Source organism: Meles meles, chromosome 15 (genome assembly GCF_922984935.1).
Source record: "Meles meles chromosome 15, mMelMel3.1 paternal haplotype, whole genome shotgun sequence".
Taxonomy (NCBI): Eukaryota; Metazoa; Chordata; class Mammalia; order Carnivora; family Mustelidae; genus Meles; species Meles meles.
In genome coordinates this window covers 80,011,693-80,025,447 of record NC_060080.1, presented here as the reverse complement: position 1 = coordinate 80,025,447, position 13,755 = coordinate 80,011,693, and positions in this window count along the sequence as shown.

Below are 13,755 nucleotides of genomic sequence, written 5' to 3'. Positions count from 1 at the left end.
TGGCCCAAGAGAAGGAAAAGGCCCCAGAGCCCTGGCATAATGATTCTGAAGCATACTGGGGGCTAAACTATATATATTCCTCCTTGCAAAAAGTGAACCAAACTCCTCTTTTAGCTTTGCTGATAGCTTTACAGCCTGTTGTATATACCAGTTAGAGTGCAAAATTTTAAATTCTTCCCTAAAAATATACACTTATCCAAAATGTTACCATGATTGATGATTTACTTCCACAGATATTAAATCCATAGATTTACTTCATAGATATTCTCCATTTAAACTGAAAAGTAACAGTGGCCTAGAGAGACACTGTCAGTTTCCCTCCAGCCCCCCACCCTATCCATTCCCACAGTCAGAACTTTCCTCTTCCTAACAGAGCCCCTACCTGCACAGGGCTCATCCTCCCCCCACAAAGACATGTCCTTTCTGGAGGCTGGCCCTAGGAGGGAAGACCTGATGCTGCTGAGCCAATTAAAGAGTCAACACACCCCTTGCCAGTGATAGGTTTAGGCTCAAGCCTGTGACCTGGCACTTCAATAAGAAATGGGAAGAATTCTGATGGAGATGTCTGGAAAAGATTCATTGTTTTTAAAGAGACACAAAGACGAAGAATTCTGCCGAATGAATTAGCTGTCTCAGGGCTCATCCTAGTTTGGGGCTGCTTTTATAGGAGAAAAAAAAATTCTTATCATTTGCATTTCGGTTTTCTGTTACCTGCATCCAAAAACATCCTTGTAAACACCGAAATAAAACCTGACAGCTGAACAGGAAACAATTATCAGTTATGACCGAAGAAGTTGTAAAAGATAGCCATCCTACGAAAATGGATTACTTTCCTATCTTTATATTTAGAAGGTAAACTAGATGTAGAAAATAAAATTCTTACAAGCCAGGAAGATATTAACCCTTTGTTATCCAGGACTGACAATCCACATGTAAAAGTAATTCTATATAAAGATGGAACCCAATTACCTAGTGCTAAAGTTTTAAAAAGTAGAGCTACCTTGTTTAAATATTTTGACATACATTTCTCAAATATAGGATCCTAACATTTTCTTTTTAACTAATAGGGAGTACCAATATAATACACAACATAAATATACACCAATGATATACAATGTTTAAGTCAAATGTGCTTCTTAGACATTTTAATATATCTATACCTTCAGTAGGATCAATGCAAAATTGCCTCTGCTTCTCTTGATCTGAATTGGGGCTAGCCTATATTACAGTCAAAACCACTCATCAGGCAGTCACTGATAGAAATAAAACAACAGATAAAGCAGGAGCTAGCTGGTAACCTCTACCTGCACCCAGCTCCAACAACTAAGGAAGTACAAAAGTGATGATGAGGGCAGAGAGAGCCATCTTACTTACGTCAAATAATTATTAATAATTATAGTAATGGCTTACAAAAGAGCTTTGATTATATTAACTTAATTAAAACTCTAGTAGCCATAGGAAGCAGGTACCATCCTTATGGTGAGTGGAAGGTCAGAGAGGTTAGGTTAGACTCGAACCCAAGCAGTCAGGCTCCCACACTGCTCTGCCATATCAATATTAATGGGAAGTAATTGAGGAGATACGGGGAAGTATAACTGGAAAATGATTTTTTTTAAAGATTTTATGGATTCATTTGAGAGAGAGAGAAAATATGAGAGAGACAGAGACAGAGAATAGGAGTGGGGGAGGGGAAGAAGGAGAGGGAGAGGGGAAGAAGACTCCCTGCTGAGCAGGGAGCCTGACACAGGGCTGAATCCCAGGACTCTGAGATCATGATCTGAGCTGAAGTCAGATGCTTAACCAACTGAGTCACCCAGGTGCCCCCAAAACATGATTTTTCTTAATCATAAAGATCTGGTAGAAGTCACAGAACTAAAGAGCTGCTAAATCTAAAAGTGGGCCGACCCAGAAGTTGGTTTATTTAGGACACCAAAGTCAGCTTGCACGTGGAATGACCTTCCTCCTGGACAGGTTACAAAGGTGCTCTTTCCCCGAAGTACCTCAGCAAAGGCTGAAATGGCCTTCCCCAAAGGATTCTCTTTACATCTGGAAATCCATCACAATGTCCCCCAACCCGCCAGCAACTACAAACACGGCCCACTGTATTCCTTACACAAAAAGCCAAAGGCCTCTGGTCACCAAGTAGCCTCTTCTCACTCCCAGGCCTCAATCTGCTAGCAGCATGGGAAAGGCAGAAACCCACAACCTGAGGAATGGGTGGCAGATCATTTGTTATAGGAGTCTAGCGGAACATAAGAAAGCCATTTAAGTATTATGTAAGTCTTCACTTACTGATGTGGAAAAATGGCCAAGAAATGTTAAGTCAAAAGTCTAGGGTTAGACTGTGCCTAATGACCATTCAGGTAAAACTGTGTTTCTGTGTGCTACGCACCCAAGACAGACATGGACAAACAGGGGGAGAGACAGAGAGAGAAGAGGACGCACATAAGCAAGGGCAAGCATAGAAAACATGCTTACCAAAACTGGAACAATGGACATTAGGAGACTGCAGAATTTGAAGAGCTTTCTCATACTTCAATTACTTTTTTGCTTATTTGTATCATTCCAATGTTTACAATGAGTACATTAAATTTCATAGCCAACAAAACTATGCACAACATAAAGCCTTGAAGGCTTTATGCTAAATAAAATAAGTCAGATAGAGAAAGACAAATATGTACTCAATGATCTCACCTGTACATGGAGTAGAAAGAAAGAAAGAAAGAAAGAAAGAAAGAAAGAAAGAAAGAAAGAAAGAAAGGAACTGATTGATGCATTGGAAGAAAAATCAGACTTGCTGTTACCAGAGAGAGGAAGTAGGGTGGGAGCGGGAACCAAAGGAAGGAAAAAAAAAAAAGAGCTGCTAGAGTGTTTTGGAGAGATCTTTTTTTCAGCCATTTTTCAAAGCCTAATTCATAACAAAGGAAAGAACAACTCAGCAAACACAACACCAAACTATAATGTTCTCCAAACCTGTCTTAGTCTTTAAAACTGAAGTACATTCGGGGCGTCTGGGTGGCTCAGTGGGTTAAGCCGCTGCTTCAGCTCAGGTCATGATCTCAGGGTCCTGGTATTGAGTCCCACATCGGGCTCTCTGCTCAGCGGAGAGCCTGCTTCCCTTCATCTCTCTCTGCCTGCCTCTCTTGTGATTTTTCTCTGTCAGATAAATAAATAAAATCTTTAAAAAAAAAAACAAACTGAAGTACATTCAAGACCCACACAATATATTAAATAGTATTTTCACCAACACCAAAATGCCCCCCAAAAAGTAAATAACTTAAATTTCTTCTGTCCAACACCGTAATAAAACTGTTATAACACATATGTTGTAGATAATACCTTGTAATGATCTGTTTGGTATCTTTAGGGAAAGCTGTGTTTCTCTAATTGTCATTTACCAAAAAGTGCAGAAAAATAACAGAGCCAGGCAGAAAGAAATGATCTCTGCCCAGCCACTCAATAACTTGTGCTGGCCCAGGGACAAGCACATGCGTGACACCCCTGAGTGGAAAAGATGATGACATTACCAATCTTGACAAGTTCATATACAAGACCTGGTGGCCTTAGCACACATTCAGTCATGTTTCTTCATTCTGTGTAAACCTGGCACCAACAAGCAACTTCCAGAACACAATCTCCATCCGGGATTCCATCAGCTAGCAACAACAGTTTATAAAAATCAGGTCTTTTCAGGTTATACTGAGCCAGAGATCAAGACCCCCTCAGGTCTTTCCATTAAGAAACACAATATAAACTACAAATGGGGCCCTAATTAAGCAGGTTCCTGAAATGAAGCCAACCATTGGCTTCTCGTAGCAATCATTTATATAGATAAATTAATATTACCCTGACCAATCAATATTTTCCTGTGCTCATTCTTTTATAGCAGCTGGAAGATCTATCTCCATTTTTTGTCAACATCAGGGGTATTTTTTTAAGAGGGAGAGAGGGAGAGAGAGAGAGAGAGAGAGAGAGTGCCAAGGAGAGGAGGGGAGCGGGAGCAGAACCAGAGGGAGAGGGTGAGAGAGAAGCTTTTGCAGGTTCCATACCCAGCATGGAGCCTGACACAGGGCTCAATCTCACAACCTTAAGATCATGACCTAAGCCAAAATCAAGAGTCAGATGCTTCACTGACTAAGCCACCCAGGCATGCCAGGGGTACTATCTAATATATCTGCTTCTTGCCTCTTATAGATATTTGGGGTAACATAGCAAGCCCACCTCCATACTGTTACAAGCATGGGCTGCTGTGTGGGCCCCATTACAAGGCCCATGGCAGTCTAACTTTCCTGTCCCATGGGCTGCAGCCAGCCCGTCTTCTCATCACTGCTCACTGTCACAGTAAGGACAGACACAGACCATGTGTGCCCACCTTCTGCAAAACTTCCTCCTCCTATGGATTCCATGGCTACTCACTTCTCTTTTCCAGCACCACTTTTTTCCCTTACCTCTTCCTTTTCTGTCTCCAGTCACTGCTCAGTATTGGGGCCAAGGATCAGACTTTTAAAAACCAAGTCAAAAGAAAAGAAAGGCGTTCTTTACAAAGAAAGATCCTGAAGGTCAACTCAGGTCACTCCCCTGCTCATCCTCCCCCTGGGGCTCCCCATCTCACCCTTCAAATAAATAAATAAATAAATAAATAAATAAACCCAAGTCCTCAGTGAGACCTACAAGCCCCACCTGGTCCTACCCTTTCCTCGCCCACCCCCAACTCTTCCAACTCTATTTAGACTTCCCTTAGATTATCAAGCGTATTGATGACTCAGTGGCTTTACATTTACAGTCCCCTCTGTTTGGAACACTACTCCCATAAATAATCCCAAACTGTTCCCTGCTCAATCCAGTTCTTGACACTAAACCCCTCTTCAGGGAGGCCTTCCCTGACCCTGCTATCTAGACCAGCATACACACTCCCCGACCAAGCTTCATTTTCCTATAATCACTACCCGAAATTATACACTTATTTGTTATTTGTTTATTATCCATCTTCCCTAATAGACTGGAAAATCTCATGACACTGGAGCTTCATTTGGCCCACAGCAAGCCCTCAGTATCTACGTGCAGAACAACTCCTAAAAAGTGTATAGTGTTTAACATAGAACTCAAAGAGTGGGAAATCCATTTATTAAAAGGGAAACCCTTACTTCCCTCCAATTAGATAAATCCTCCACTATAACTCCCACAGTTTTAAGTAAAACTTATAAAATGTCATGTAAGGTTTTTTCAATGACCTAGGATTATCAACACAAAAGTCAATGCTCTCTTGATATACATGGGCATGAGCAAAGATACGAACAGTACCGTTTTATGTGGGAATGTATCAGAATGCCTTTCCAGAACTACTTTCTCAGGAATATATGAGCCAGAATGAGATTCAGTCTCTAGGAACCGGGCAAATAATATGCAGGCCAGCTAACCAGAGTATACCATCTCCTACAGGAACAGGTCCATGACCCATGGAAAGCCAATCAGTGTGGTCTCAAGACCTGGAGCCCAGAGGGGCCACACTCTTCTCAAGGGTCACTAGCTTTCAGGGACCATCTCTCCTGTACCTGGCAGAGACAGCCTGACAATGAGGCAGAAGCACAGAAAAGAAACAAACACAGAGCCAAGAGTGGAAAGGAATAATTTTCACCAACAGGGAGGTCAAAAAAGAGAGTGAACGTGAGAATGGGTGGGTGTCCTGGACTCCACTTACATCCCTGTCAACAGTCATACATACTTCAAGCCAAATGTACCCCTGGAATAGTCGTGTGTATCACTAAATCCCCCCCCTTTGGAAGTTAGACTTTCTGCCACTTACAACCAAGAATCTTGACTCATACAAATAGGCAGCTAACCCTTGAACAATGCAGGGACTAGGGGTGTCTACTCCCTGCATTTAACTTTTGACTCCCCAAAATCTTAACTCATAACAGCCTATTGACCAGAAGCCTCACCAATAACATAAACAATTAACACATATTTTGTATACACATAATATGCACATGGTATGCTGTATTCTTACAATAAAGTAAGCTAGGGAAAAGAAAATGTTATTAAGAAAATCATGAGGAAGATAAAATACATTTACATTCCTGTAGTGTTATTATTAAAAAAAAAAAATCACATAAAAGTGAACCCATGCAGTTGAAACCCGTTGTTCAAGGGTCAACTGTACTATCACTTGGGTGGATTTTAAATGATTTTAAAAAGAAAAAAAGATTTTAAAAAGAAAAAAAAAAAATCCCCCAACTGGTTAAACACACACACAAGTAGTTTCCAGGGCTGGAGGGAGGAAAGAACAAGAGACTGCTTCATGGGTACAGGGTTTTCTGTTGGAGTGATGAAAATGTTCTGCAACTAGATAGAGGTGTGATGATTGCACAGTACTGTAAATGTTCTAAAGCCAGTGAATCATTCACTTTAAAATGATTAATTTTATATTATGTGAAATTTACCTCAACAAACAAAATTTTAAATGTGAAAACAATGCTGCAATGCATTTTTTAATCGCCTTTAAGTATACCTATCATCATTTCCTAGAAAAGGAAATTAAGCCAAATGATATGTACATTTTTAGCATATTAGCACATACTAACAAATTACTTTCCAGAGAGATCATACGAAATTAGAATTCTATCAAAGGTATATTGGAAAGAAAACACAGATAACCAGGATGAATCATGAAGGAAAAAACATACACCAGGCACCTTGGTGGTTCAGTGGGTTAAGCCTCTGCTTAGGACATGACCCCAGGGACCGGGATCAAGCTGTGCATCTGGCTTTCTGCTCAGCAGGGAGACTACTCCCCCCACCTCTCAGCTTGCCTCTCTGCCTACTTGTGATCTCTCTTTCTCTCTCTCTCTCTCTCTGTCAAATAAATAAAAAGTCTTAAGGGGTGCCTGGGTGGCTCAGTGGGTTAAAACATCTGCCTTCAGCTCAGGTCATGATCCCAGGGTCCTGGGATCTAGCCCCACATCAGGTTCTCTGCTCAGCAGGAAGCCTGCTTCCCTTCCTCTCTCTCTCTCTGCCTGCCTCTCTGCCTATTTGTGATCTCTGTCTGTCAAATAAATAAATCTTTAAAAAAATAAGTCTTAACACACACACCAGCAACTTTGCTAAAATAATAGGTAAATACATTCTAATTTGTAAGTTTATATATCCTAGAGAACTGAAGTGACATTTAAAACACTGGTTCTTGTCATTTCTTCACTTGTGACATATATATGTATAATTTAAACATTTGTTCTAATTTTTCCTGTTAATATAGAGGCGCTCTCTATGTACTGAGGATATAACTATATCCTGTTCTATAAATTTCAAATATTTTTCCAGTTCATTATTTACTTTTCACTTCAGTTAAAATGATGTGTCTGCTTGTGTACATATTTATTTTAGGCGCAGAAAGAGAGGATCAGAACCATTATCTCCAAAATAAACAGGTACAATATGACACACACGCAAACACACACACACACAAGATATTATTTTACTTCTACCCCAAAGTTCATCATAAGCTCTACTACAGCAAGCCTAAATAAACCAAACACATCCTTCTCTTATCAGACATAAAATTCATGGAAAATAGAGGTTTACACTGTTTGTCTGAGAAATATGACCGCATAGAAATAAAACACGTTAATCCCTTTCAGAAGTTGTAAAGAAGCAACATATGTCACCTGTTCTCCTCTCTTCCATGCTGTCTTAAAAATACTATCAAAGATCTCATTAAAAGAGTTTTCCCCAGTTAGAACCAGACCTTTTGGAGGGACAGTGACTCCGTTTCGGTTGCTGTATATTTAAAATTTTACAATAGTGTCTCTGCAATTTGGTTTCCATGAAAGAAGCCTCACCCAAGCCTATCCTTCCCAACAGCCCTCTGGTCAGGCTGTCCCTCTCCTCCCACCTCTTTGCCTAATCTCTTCTCCTTTTCGTCCACACTTCATCCTCTCTTACAGCTCTTCTCTTTGGGGTCAGAGGGGTGGGTGTGATAATGAGTGCATGTACACAAGGGAGAAGGTCAAGGGACTCTTTCAGGAGACCTTAATTCTTGGTCTCAAAACACTACTTTAATGATGGGAAACATTGGCTTGTGAAAACAATCATTGGGGCAGGAAGGCTTTTAGAAATTTTTCAAAATATCAGGTAGCTGTTAGTCTCCCAGAGACGTACACCTGCCTATTTGGAAATCACATTTTGGGGTTTAATTTTTAAATAGTTGTTAATTCTAGACTTGGATTGCAAGCTCTGGCAACGCCAACACTGGGTATAGCACCTGGAACATATTCTGTCGGAATAAAAAATAGTTGCTAAACGAACAACAGGACCATGGAGCCAGCCGCCTCGATTCAAACCCTGCCTCTGTCACTTACCAGCTATGTCACCCTGGACAAGACTCTTAACCTCTCTGGATCTCATCCGTAAAATGAGGAGAATATTACCTACCCCATTTGGAGGACTGCCTGAGTTAATTCACGTAAAAGTATTTCTGGCAGTGCTGGGCACACGGAAAGTGCTGATTAAATGCTAATTATTACGATTACAAATAAAGAAGTCTGTTACCAAACGAATCAAGGTGAAGAAGCAGCTCTTCAAGTTCTCAGTGTATTTATCATCCAGGAGGAGAGATCCAGCAGATACAAAGCCAAAGGCCGTAAATGCCAAACACAAAGTTCAAAATGCCATGGGAATTCTGAGGAAATATCATCGCAGGGCAGAGGGATAAAGAAAGTTTATGTGGAAAATGTAGTGTCCTCATGCTGTCTCCTGAAAGGGTTTTCGATGGTAGGATGGACAACACCTCTGGGGAAAGGGATGGCGTGTCAGTTTGGGCTCCCTGAGAGGGGGCCCCAAGACATCATTACATGTGTAGGAGATTTATTGGGGGAACTGGCTGTGAAGGGGAAAAGGGAGAGACCTGAGAAGGCATGGGGAGGCTGAACCACAATGCAGGTCTGACCCCCTGTGAAGGAGACAGGGAAGGAGACAGGAGGGCGGGAAGGAAGGATCTCAGACTCCCAACTCAGTCCTAAGAGGGTCTTGACCAACACATTGGGAGTCCTCAAGCCAGAGTCGCCCTTCAGAGGCATCTGGATCTTGCATGAGTGGACCACAGTAGTATCCTCACTTGCTCAGTAACTGCAAATAGCCCAAGAGAAGCTCAGCTTTGGCTAAGAAGCGGTGGTGAATCCAGAGGGCAGAAGCTGGAGCCATCAGTCAGTCATGATCCCCACAGCAGAAGCCCGAGTGACACATGCTCATGGTCCCACGGTGGGGCACAGGCAGTGTCACTAGTACCTATTTGTCCTTGAAACCCTGGTTGACGTTCAGTGAATATGTGCCATCACTTAAAATCAAACGCAAGACGGTATCATAGGGCTCCTTATCTTTTTTAGGCTAAAGCACAGTAGCAATAGTGAAATGAAATATTTACTGTCACAAATTACAACTACTTTTAAAATACCTTTCAGATGTGGGTTCAGTTTCTAAAACAATACAAAAGACATAAAAATGGTTATGAAATCTCTCTTTCATAAAAATCACAGTTAAAAACTTGAAATGGACATTCAGATCTAAGTCAGAAACAAAGTCTGACTAAGAATCTAAAAGTCAGTCCTTTCTGAACTGCGAGCTTCAGGCAGCATATTGATCCAATGAGAATATAAGAAAACACTGCCAAAGGGCAAGGTGCCGCACAAATATGTATAATCCCAAGACATCTTAGGTGAGGTGAAGTGGCATTCAAGGCAAAAATGGAGAAGATCAAAAATACCCTTAACAACTAGAGCCACACCCAGCAGGACAGATGGTCCCACAGAGGAGAGGCATGAAGGAAAGAAGACCACTGAGAACACAGCACTTCCCTGGGCCCACCCACTGCACTCCGGGACAAATAGTCACTGAGTGGAAGGCCAAACAATATGTACACTCCCTAACTGTCCTTGTTTTACATATATATATACATTTCCTGGCTTCAGGCCAATTACTGAATGCATAAGTTAAATGCATTTATGAGAGTGTTCCCCCAAAGAACAACACTAATCAGTAACAGGTCTTACTGATTACAGTATTTCCTTTGTTTTAAGGCATGGGAGAGGGAACAGGACACCCTCAGTTCCTATTACTACACGGGCAAGAAAAGTGGCTCAGTTGCCAGGTCTACCTCTTACCTTCACAGAGAAAACACAAGCCATGACAAGAGAGTTCCCTCCACATCTAGGACCCCATTCTTAGTTCCTCCAAGTGGCCTTAGACAAAGTGATGTCCCTCTTGTCAAGCCTGATCTCTTGCCCCACACCCTTCACCCCACAGAAGGCCCCACCTTTCTCCATTTGTATTCCCCTTCTCTGCACTGCTTCTTCAATTTTGCTCTTTCATTAGTTCCTTCTTCTACATATACACACAAGCTCAATTGGCTCAGCTCTTAAAAAATAGAAAAAGCATATCCACATATACCCACCCAACTGCCCATCCTTGACCTGGGATTTCCTCCCTCTCTTTCTGGCATATCAATCTGTATTCTTTCCATTTCAAGACCCAGAACTATGACTCAAGCTAGCTGAAGCAAAAACAGAGTGTTACTGGCACCTGCAACCAAGAAACCCAAAGTTGGAGATGGCACAGACACAGCCGGACCTCTCGGCTCACAAAGGGTCCGCTGCACTCCTCTCACCTTCCATCTCTCTGCCCCGCTTCCCTCTCATTATGGATTCCATCTGAGGTAGGTTCCCTCCACGCTGGGGAAAGATGAACGCTGGCAGCCCATGCTACACCCTCAGGGTTTGCAATCCAGAACGTGGGAGCTCACACTCCCCTGGCACTCATGTTTCAAATCTCAGAAAGTCTGAGACTCTTGGGCCAATCATCAAGGGGGCAAAACCGGATCTGGCCCCTGACCTCTACTTAGGTCTTCCTGGTTCCCAACAACTACCACACCACAGGATAAAAGCCACTGGACACTTAACTCCATGGTGGCCACACCATTACCTTCACACAAGTTCCTCTCTCTGCAAACCCCTCATCCCCAATCTGTACCCTGGGGAAACCCCATATTCATCACTCCAAATCCACCTCAGACCGCATCTCCCTCAGGAAGCACTGGCAACCTCTCCAAGAGGCATAGGTTCTGGGATTCTGCCCTATTAATATCTGAATACACAGCACCCCCGAGAAGACAGACAGACAGACATAGACTCACACACACACACACACTCACTCATACATTGTTGAGAAAATGTGTATGGAACTGAAATTTCTTTTAAATCTGAAGACAGCATAGTTGTCTACTACTTTTATATAGTATTAATTTTACAGTACAATAACACATTCCTTCTTTAAAAAATTTTAAAATTTAAATGGAATCAATTTGCCATTTTGAAAGATAATTTTTTAAAAATAAACAATTCTCTACAGTTTTATCTGTAGAAAGGTCAGTATTCTAAACAGCCAGTAAAAGGATCCATGCCCAATTACAAGTAAAACACAAACAAAATCAGGGGAGCCTGGGTGGCTCAGTGGGTTAAAGCCTCTGCCTTCAGCTCCGGTCATGAACTCAGAGTTTTGGGATTGAACCCACATCTGGCTCTCTGCTCAGCAGGGAGCCTGCTTCTCTTCCTCTCTCTCTGCCTGCCTCTCTGCCTACTAGTGATCTCTGTCTGCCAAATGAACAAATACAATCTTTAAACACACACACACACACACACACACACACAAAATCAAAATACAAGTTAAAAAAAAGGCTTACATCAGCCGCTGCCTTCGGCTCAGGTCGTGATCTCAGGGTTCTGGGATCGAGTCCCACATCGGGCTCTCTGCTCAGCAGTGAGCCTGCTTCCCTCTCTCTCTCTCTGCCTGCCTCTCTGCCTACTTGTGATCTCTCTCTGTCAAATAAATAAATAAAATCTTTAAAAAAAAAAAAAAGGCTTACATCAAAATATTCTGGACCTATCAATTAACTCTTTTCTCAGAATAAAAGGAGGAAGTCAGCCTTTTTCAGTTGTCCCAAACTACACATCTGAGCTCCATTGGACTTTTATCCTCAGTTCACACTTCCCTCATCAGAAGTCCAGACATCCCTGAGCCCGAGAGGCAGGGAGTAGTGTATTTCTGATACATACATCTGTGTCCAAAGTTCACCTCACGTTCCTGAGGTTACAAATATAAAATGTTAGTAACTGATGAAAAATTACGAAAGTGAGCATTATGACAAGGTGACTTTGCTTCAAACAAGGCTAAATGAGAGAGACAAAACAAAGATGTCCTGAAGAGCCTGAAATTACACCTCAGACTTTGCTCTAGTTGTAGAGTGTCCTTTGGCACTAACAGCCATGAGAATATTTTACCACCTGCTCAGCCTGCCCAAGGCCCAGAGAGGCCAATGAACAGGAAAACACAAAGGGAGTCTTTTTATCTTCTGCCATCCTGAAATCAAGTATAGCATCAAGTCTCCCTAGAAGAATCTAGTAAAATAGGCTAGGAAGAGAACAGCACAAGTCCAAGCGATATTTTTGGGAGACATGCAAAAACCCTAGGGCTTTTGTTTCTACATTAATATCCAGTGTGGTGGGTAAATATATTTTCTGATATATAAATATGCTTTTGGGTCAGATAACCAGCAGAGGTACAGCACGGCCTTTAGAATCAGGAATTCCAGCTCTGCCGCTAACCGACTGGGTGCTGACAGACAAGCAGTTAAGCTCATGAGCCTCAGTTTCTGCACCCTCTCAGTGGAGGGTAGGAACACTGTCTGCATCAGAGGTTGCGAGAAGATGTGATCGAACCAGGATGAAAATAAACAACCATACCATAGCTTTCTACCCTACTATTATGGTCCAGACCCCCCGTCCAACAACCTCCTAGACATCTCCACTTGGATCTTGCCCTTTTCGCAAAATCAGTGCCCCTAACACTAAATTTGTCTTTCCTTATCATTAGCCAGGATCTCCTCCTAACTCCTCTGGCCCTCCTCCTGGCACTCCCATTCTCCAAGATGCCTACCTCAAATGATCAAATTACACCAATGTGTCTATTGCTAGTCGGACTACAGTGCACATGGTAGTCTCAATCCTTGCTGCTAGCAGGCTCACTGGGAGCAACATTTAGGAAATGAGAGCAGTCAACTGAGTCATAAACATGTTCAAATCCAGCAGTTTGACTTCAGTGGAATCTGTCCTAAGGAAATGACACAAATTAGAGAAAAAGCTGTTTCCCAAGATGCTTAGAGCAGTATTACCAAGATCAGAGAAAAAAAGAAAGAAAGAGAGAAAGGAAGGAAACAATTCAGCCATCCAGGAAATGGTAAGCTAACTTACAGCACACAGTTTCAACAAATGTTTGTAGTTAATAAAAATGAGAGGAAAATGCGACTCATAAAATAACTTTAAATGGCAACATTTAAAATTGTAAGTGAGGGGCTCCTGGATGGCTCAGCGGGTTAAAGCCTCTTCCTTCAGTTCAGGTCATGATCCCAGGGTCCTGAGATCCAGCCCTGCATTGGGCTCTCTGCTGGGCGGGGAGCCTGCCTCCCCCTCTCTCTCTGCCTGCCTCTCTGCCTACTTGTGATCTCTCTGTCTGCCTCTCTGCCTACTTGTGATCCAGAGAGATCACAAGTAGGCAGAGAGGCAGACAGAGAGAGGAAGGGATGCAAGCTCCCCGCTGAGCAGAGAGCCCAATACAGGGCTCGATCCCAGGACCTGAGATCATGATCTGAGCCGAAGGCAGCGGCGGCCCAATCCACTGAGTCACCCAGGCGCCCCAATAAATAAAATCTCTTCA